The sequence below is a fragment of the Arachis ipaensis genome, chromosome B10 (assembly GCF_059453495.1).
Source record: "Arachis ipaensis isolate K30076 ecotype BB chromosome B10, ASM5945349v1, whole genome shotgun sequence".
Taxonomy (NCBI): Eukaryota; Viridiplantae; Streptophyta; class Magnoliopsida; order Fabales; family Fabaceae; genus Arachis; species Arachis ipaensis.
Window position 1 is genome coordinate 96,632,276 of NC_142435.1, and position 8,636 is coordinate 96,640,911.

Below are 8,636 nucleotides of genomic sequence, written 5' to 3' on the forward strand. Positions count from 1 at the left end.
TTTGATTAATTCAGTACAAGTTACTTGTTGAATTTTAATTTCTGCACTCTGTTACATGCTTTCTTTCTTTATGCCTTTAAATTCAAGCAACTAACTCACTGACTCACTAACTGTTTGAATTAATTCCTCAATTGCTCTAACCATACTCTTCCATTAACCAAGAGTATTTCACTTGTTTGTTGCCTGTGCTGTGTTCTTGTATGACAGGTAGGAGAGGAGAGACATCAACTCCTCCATATACCGAACCAGAGAGGACCCTTCATAGACTTAGAAGGGAAGCAAGAGGGAAGAGAGTACTGGGAGAAGAAGAATCTGAAGGAGAATCTGAGGACAATTTTGAGGAAGCTCTAGATCTCAACATGGATAGAGAAGTTCACAACCATGAAAGAGCTGATGGAAACAATGCCATTCCTGAGAGGAGGGTTCTTAGTTCATACATAAACCCAACCTCTGGGAATTGTGGTAGCAGCATTCAGAAACCACCCATTCAGGCCAACAATTTTGAACTCAAACCACAGCTAATATCACTTGTGGAGAATCATTGTTCATTTGGTGGGAGTGCTAATGAAGATCCCAACCAACATCTCACAAAATTCCTGAGAATTTGTGACACTGTGAAGTCCAATGGAGTCCAGGAAGATGCCTATAAACTGCTTTTGTTCCCATTTTCACTTAGGGACAAAGCAGCTAAGTGGCTGGAATCATTCCCAAGGGGGAGTCTAACAACATGGGATGAGGTGGAAAGCAAGTTTCTGGCACGTTTCTACCCCCCACAAAAGGTCAATAGGCTTCGATCTGAGGTTCAGACTTTTAGACAACAAGATGGTGAAACTCTCTACGAGGCATGGGAGAGATTCAAGGATTTGACAAGGAAATGCCCACCAGACATGTTCCATGATTGGGTGCAATTGCATATTTTCTATGATGGACTCTCTTATGAATCAAGGAAGGCTGTAGACCATTCATCAGGAGGTTCATTGAACAGGAAAAAGACTGTGGAAGAAGCCATTGAAGTGATTGAGACAGTGGCTGAGAATGAGTACTACTATGCATCAGAGAGGCACAACACTAAGGGAGTCATGGAGCTGAACCATGTTGATACAATTCTAGCCCAAAACAAGGTGTTTGCCAAGCAACTAGCAGAGCTTACCAGGCAATTAGAAACAAAGCAAGTGGCTGCAATACACACACAAGATCAAGATGAAGTAAGCATTGAAGGAGGTGATTGGGAAGAGGCCAACTATGTGGGAAACCAACAAAGGCAATCATATGATCCACATTCCAACACTTACAACCCAGGATGGAAAAATCACCCAAACTTTGGGTGGGGGAACCAACAAACCCAACCACAAAACCACAAACCTTACAACCACAACCAACATAACAATTCCACATACCAAAACTCCAACCAAAGATCATACCAAGCCACACAAAACACTTACTCTCAACCACCATATCATGGCCAAAATAATCAACCTACCCAACCTAATCCGAACCAACAATTTCAAGATCAATTAAACCGGATAGAAGGAATGATGGCAACCATGAGTCAAGACATAACCGAATTGAAAAGCTTCAGGGATGATGTGAGAGCTACCTTAAGAAACCATGGTGAAAAACTCAAGAGGATGGAGTCTCAAGTAGGAGAGCTATCTCAACAGGCCCCCAAATCAACTGCAGTGTTCCCTAGTGACACAGAAAAGAATCCTAAAGGGGAACAAAAGAGAGTGAGATGGGAAGAATGCAAAGCCATCACCATATTGAAAGAAGTCTCAGAAGAAGAAGGAATCAGATCCTCAGAACAGGAGCCAGAAATCTTGAAGGAAGGTGTAGAGGAAGCTAAGCAGGAAAGTGAAACTGAGCAAGCCAAGGAACTGCAAAAAGGCACGATGGAAACATACCAACCAAAAGCACCATTTCCTCAGAGGTTAGGAGGAGGTGAAAAAGGGAAAACCTATTCAAGGTTTTTAGAGACATTTAAGTCTCTCCATATCAATATTCCCTTTCTTGAGATTCTCCATCAAATGCCTACACACATCAAGTATTTAAAGGAATTGTTGAGCAAGAAAAGAGTTTTGAAGGGAGGACAAACGGTAACAATGAACAAAGAATGCAGTGCTCTCATCAAGAAGGACACAGTCTCTAAGAAAACAGACCCAGGAAGTTTTCATATTCCTTGCATCATAGGAGAAACAAAAATTGACAGAGGATTCTGTGATCTAGGAGCTAGCATAAATGTGATGCCTCTAACTCTTATGAAGAGGCTACAACTGAATGAGGTGAGATCCACTGATGTAATCATACAACTGGCTGACAAAACTCAGAAGCAAGCTGAAGGGGTAGTTGAGAATGTGCTGGTGAAAGTGGGAGATTATTACTTCCCCACAGACTTTGTCATTTTGGACATGGAGGAAAGCTACCTACACCCTATCATTCTGGGAAGACCATTTCTAGCCACTACTAGAGCGCTCATAGATGTAGAACAAGGAGAGCTAATTCTGAGAATACATGATGAACAGCTCATTTTCAAAGTTTTCAAACCTGCATCTGAGCCTGAACCAGAACCTGAAAAGCCTAAGGATGATAGTAGCCATCTGTGTTTGGAGGAAAGTAATCCAGCAGCTGAAACTCTAAAACAGTCTTTGGAAGGCAAACAGGAGTTGCAAGAGTTAAAGCCACAAGAATCAATGGAAACAGATCAGAAGGATCCTCCTGGCATAAGGGTCAATGAAGAAAGCTTCAAGAGAAAGGGAAGAATTGTAAAGAAATTGCCAAGAGGGTGGAGAAACAAGAAAATTCCCACTGAAGGTTTTTCTCCGGGAGATAAAGTGATATCAAGTCATTATCTGCCAATCCCACCTGACCTCAAAACCATTCCTTCCCAACTCCCTCAAGTGTTCACAATCAGGAAAGTTCTTTCTATGGAACATTTAGAGGTCATGAAGGAATCAAGTGGGGACGTTTGCATAGTGAGAGGAGAAAACGTCAAGCACTACAATCCACCCTAACAAGGGACAACCGTCAAGCTAGTGACGTTAAAGAAGCGCTTCATGGGAGGCAACCCATGTTTTTAATATCCTTACTCTTTTTTTTGTTTTGTTTTGCATCTAATAAAGCATGGTTTCTTATGCATGAACTTGAATCCTCAGGACAACTGCTGAAAGAGTGCACTAAACATTGCATATAAAATACAATTTGTCTCTAAGTTTGGTGTGCCTGAAGGCACCCCAAACTTTATTCAAAATGCATTCAATTTTTCATGCAAAGAGCACAACCAAACATTAAGTTTGGTGTTCCTCCTTGAACACGGTTCATGAAAAGCAAGAAGTTCCTCTGGATTTCGAAATTCATGACAAGTAGACCATTCGTATGTTTTTGGTTTCAATTACTTAGGGTAGTAAATTTGTTTAGAATCAAAGAGCCAAAGTGACTATGATTTATTAGAATTATGCACATTCATTAAGGACAACCAATATGGATTTCATGTCATCAGGAGACTTTACCAAACACTAAGTTTGGTGTCCAATAATAAGTGTACATACATACAAAAGTCACGGCTATAAGCTCATGAAGTCAATCATTGATTTACATGTGCAAGTACTATTCATCATTCACATGGACTGAAAAATGATAGCAAACTTGTTTGTTTGTGCAGGTACAAAAGAAAAGACAAAAATGGAGGAAAAAGACAAAGGGAGGTACGGTGCTTGGTCAAAAAGAAAAGTTCACAAGTCTTTGAAACTAACACATGGGAAAAGGAAGTTCTGCAAGAAAAGATAGCTACATGTACAACTTAATGCACCCAGAATACTTCCAAGAAAATGAAAAGCAATTCGTCCTTCTCCCTAATTCATATATTTACCATCAAGCCACCCTTCACAAACCACCCTAGCCATCCATTTTTCACTTATGGGCACTATAAAGAACCACTTGGGGAACGAGTTCCACACCACCAATTCTCCTTCATGCACATTTTCCTTCATCATAGCATAACTATCTCTTGCCGAAAACAACCTCACCACACTTCCAACAACACTTCTTGCTTCACCTTGTCAACTTTAGCTTGTAACTTACCAAAACCAAAGAACCAATGGCAGCCTCATCTAGCCACAAAAGAAGAAAAGACAAGCAACCAATGGAGGAGAACAGGGAATTCGATGCAAGGAGATACAAATCAGTTTTCCATGAGATTCAAGCCGAATGGATGAGACCTAAAAGGGTACTAGCTGAGGTTCCCTTTGACCTTGAAAAGGATGAGTTCCCAGGTGTTTGGGAGAAGATCAAAAAGAGGAAGTGGGAGCTCCTGACTAAGCCAATCACTAAAATCAACATCAACTTGGTGAAGGAGTTCTATGCAAATGCAGTGAGGGAAGACTCAACCAAGAAACCCACATACAAAAGCTATGTGAGAGGGGTGGAAGTTGACTTCAGTCCCAAAGCAATCATGAAAACTCTTGGCCTGAAAAACATACATTTCAGCCAAGCAAGTTATGAAGAAAGGATGATAGGAGAACCTGACTATACAACTATTGCTGAAGACCTTTGTGCCATCAGAGCTGGATGGGTGAGAAAAACAAGAGGGGCTCCAAGAGTCTTGAGAAGGGGAGACCTAACACCGGAAGCTAAAGGGTGGTATGCAATAGTTAGGAGATCCATCCTACCCACTGCAAACTCTTCAGAAATAGTCCCTAAAAGAGCCATCTTGCTACATTGCATTATGGTGGGAGGGGAAATCAAAGTTCATAAACTCATTGCTGAACAGATACAAGAGTTTAGTGAGAAAAGTGACCCTGAATCCTGGCTCCACTTCCCTAGCACCATCATTAGACTATGCATCGATGCCCAAGTACCACTTGAAGATGAAAGACCTAATTGGCTATATCCGGGACTGGCCATAACTGCGTACAGAATGACTCTTGGCCCAACTGCTCCAAGACATACAAGAAGAAGAAATGAAGAAGGGCAACAAGCGGAAGCAGAGCAAGAAGCAGAACAAGAAGGACAGGAAGGGGAAGACAGAGAGGAAAAACAAAGAAGAGAAAAGTGCCAAGGACATAAGAATAACAAGAGGCCATAGCAGTGTTTGATGGATGCAATGAAAAAGTGATAATCTTACCTAATAAGAATAAAAAAGTGATGCTGCAACTTTCTGCATAAAACCCTTCTGATGAACTTCAAATGCTTGCTAATATAGCCAATGTAATTGCTTCCTGTTTCATACTTTCTTCTCAAATAACTCAGGACTTGCTTAGGGACAAGCAAGTATTAAGTTTGGTGTTGTGATGCCAAGGCATCTTAGGCTAGTTTCACTAGCATTTTTCTGTTAGTTTTAGTTGTTTTATGCATTTTCTTGAGCTTAAAGTAACCAAGAATGGTTAAAATAAGAACAAAGCAATGAACCATCCAAACAGTATGATTTTGATGCAAATTCCATGAGTTTTTAGTTATATTACTTGAATGCTATGAATGGAAGATTTCACATGAAATTTTGCAAGACTTTGATGCAATTGTTTGGATGATTTCAGGGAAGAAGAGGCTAGGCTAAGAAGCAACAAAGTCAATAAAGGAAGCTTGAATATCACATGTGGAGTTTAAGTTCCAGTTTAAGCCTAAACTGGAGCTTAAACGCCAGAATCATGAAGGCTAAGAAATGCTGGAATTGAAGTTTAACCTCCAGTTTAACCTTAAACTGGAGGTTAAACGCCAGAATTAGAATTCCAATCAGGAAGCACTTCCACGTTTAACCTCCAGTTTAACCTTAAACTGGAGGTTAAACGCCAGAAGTGAGAAGGACACCAAGGGGGGCAGTTCCACGTTTAACCTCCAGTTTAACCTTAAACTGGAGGTTAAACGCCAGAAAGGGGAAAAGCACCAGGGAGCCATTTCCACGTTTAAGCTCCAGTTTGACCTTAAACTGGAGCTTAAACGTGCTCGACCAAGTTTCTCCTCCAGGGTTGCTTTCTCCATTTCCACGTTTAAGCTCCAGTTTAACCTTAAACTGGAGCTTAAACGTGTTCGACACCTTCAGGGCTACCTTTCTAAGCTTCCACGTTTAAGCTCCAGTTTAACCTTAAACTGGAGCTTAAACGTGTTCGACCTCCAGGGCTACCTTTCTCAGCTTCCACGTTTAAGCTCCAGTTTAACCTTAAACTGGAGCTTAAACGTGTTCGACCTCCAGGATGCCTTCTTCCATTTCCACATTTAAGCTCCAGTTTAACCTTAAACTGGAGCTTAAACGTGTTCGACCTCCAGGGCTGCCTTTTCTATCTCCACGTTTAAGCTTCAGTTTAACCTTAAACTGAAGCTTAAACGTGTTCGACTAAGTTACCCTCCAGGGCTGCCTTCTTCCATTTCCACGTTTAAGCTTCAATTTAACCTTAAACTGAAGCTTAAACGTGCTCCCACAAAAGGCATCACTGGAAGTGTCTGACGTTTAAGCTGCAGTTTAAGCTTAAACTGCAACTTAAACGCCACTCTTGGAAAAGGTTTCTGGGCCAAAAATATTGTGGTTTAAGTTAGTATTTGAACACAAACATTAACTTAAACTTACTCTGGTATGAAACCCAATTGAATATCATGGTTTATGGGATTGGGCCTGAAGGATTGATGAGTCTGAAATTTCAATTTATTGAGTCATGTGTCATTATTTGATTATCACTAAGTTGGCTCAATGAATGTTACAGAATTTGGATCAGCAGCCTCATCAAGATTATGGATCATAAACCCAAGGCAAAAGGAAAGCAGGGAGAGGCCTCAAAGCCCAAGAAACACAACAGAAGCTCAATATAGAAAGTGTATAAATAGGATAGAATTGAAGTTAGCAAGGACTTTTGAACTTTTTTACCTTTTCATTTGGCTAGTTTTCATATCTTTGTAATTGAATTCAGAGCTATGACTCACTAAACCCCCTTTCATTGGGTTAGGGAGCTCTATTGTAATTCAATGAATCAATAATAGTTTATCTTCTTCTTCAATCTTTTCTCTTGAATTTTGTTAGAAAGCTTCTCAATCTAATTCCATTGGGTAGTTGTCTTGGGAAAGAAACTACCCATAATTGGAATCCTTCGGAACCTTGGGAAAGGAATGGAGGATTCATGCTAGAGAAGCTTTCTCACAGTGAATTGGATTGGGGTTTGGATGGATATTGTGACATGTAATCCTACCAAATTGTGGTTCATGAAGCTGTGTGGTATAATCAGTGATCGAGCATCATCTCTTCTTATGAACATTTAAACCAAGGGATTGGGAATTTGTTTGTTTTTAGAGAGAATTGGTGAGCCAAGGGATTGGGATCCAATCATATAAGATTGCCAAGCAAAATTCAATGAACGCATTGGTTGAGGAAGAGATAAACATGTTTTGATTCGGAGATCTCAATATCTCCTAACACCCAATGAATTCCCCATTTCTGATTTCCACTTTCTCTTTACATTCTGCAACTCAATTCATGCAATCACCCCCATTCCCTTTTAATTTCAGCAATTTAGCTTTTGCTCTTTAATTCATGCAATTTAAGATTCCGCCATTTCAATTTCTTGTCATTTACTTTTCCCGCCAATTTTACATTCCGCAATTCTCATCTAAATCTTGATTCCGCTCAACTAGAACACACTTCTAATCTGAATTGCTCACTCAACCAATCCTTGTGGGATTCGACCTCACTCTATTGTGAGTTTTTACTTGACGATAACCGGTGCACTTGCCGGAAGGAATTTTGCCGATCGTGCAATTTCCTAAATCGTAGCATAACTAGTTTATGCGCATCAAGTTTATGGCGCCGTTGCCGGGGATTGGTTTTCGATTGATAATTCTCCAATTGGAAGTTAACTAGATTGAGCATTTTTTTTTTGTTTTGATTAATTCAGTACAAGTTACTTGTTGAATTTTAATTTCTGCACTCTGTTACATGCTTTCTTTCTTTATGCCTTTAAATTCAAGCAACTAACTCACTGACTCACTAACTGTTTGAATTAATTCCTCAATTGCTCTAACCATACTCTTCCATTAACCAAGAGTATTTCACTTGTTTGTTGCCTGTGCTGTGTTCTTGTATGACAGGTAGGAGAGGAGAGACATCAACTCCTCCATATACCGAACCAGAGAGGACCCTTCATAGACTTAGAAGGGAAGCAAGAGGGAAGAGAGTACTGGGAGAAGAAGAATCTGAAGGAGAATCTGAGGACAATTTTGAGGAAGCTCTAGATCTCAACATGGATAGAGAAGTTCACAACCATGAAAGAGCTGATGGAAACAATGCCATTCCTGAGAGGAGGGTTCTTAGTTCATACATAAACCCAACCTCTGGGAATTGTGGTAGCAGCATTCAGAAACCACCCATTCAGGCCAACAATTTTGAACTCAAACCACAGCTAATATCACTTGTGGAGAATCATTGTTCATTTGGTGGGAGTGCTAATGAAGATCCCAACCAACATCTCACAAAATTCCTGAGAATTTGTGACACTGTGAAGTCCAATGGAGTCCAGGAAGATGCCTATAAACTGCTTTTGTTCCCATTTTCACTTAGGGACAAAGCAGCTAAGTGGCTGGAATCATTCCCAAGGGGGAGTCTAACAACATGGGATGAGGTGGAAAGCAAGTTTCTGGCACGTTTCTACCCCCCACAAAAGGTCAAT

The 8,636-nt window shown here is 40.5% G+C and overlaps 1 non-coding gene across 1 annotated transcript; it reads right to left on the minus strand.

Annotated features, from left to right (window-relative positions):
• Positions 1 to 785: 785 nt before the first annotated feature.
• On the minus strand, positions 786 to 889 carry LOC148580979 (small nucleolar RNA R71). Its single transcript, XR_015895833.1, has one exon. It is a non-coding gene; the product is annotated as a small nucleolar RNA R71 (small nucleolar RNA).
• Positions 890 to 8,636: the final 7,747 nt, after the last annotated feature.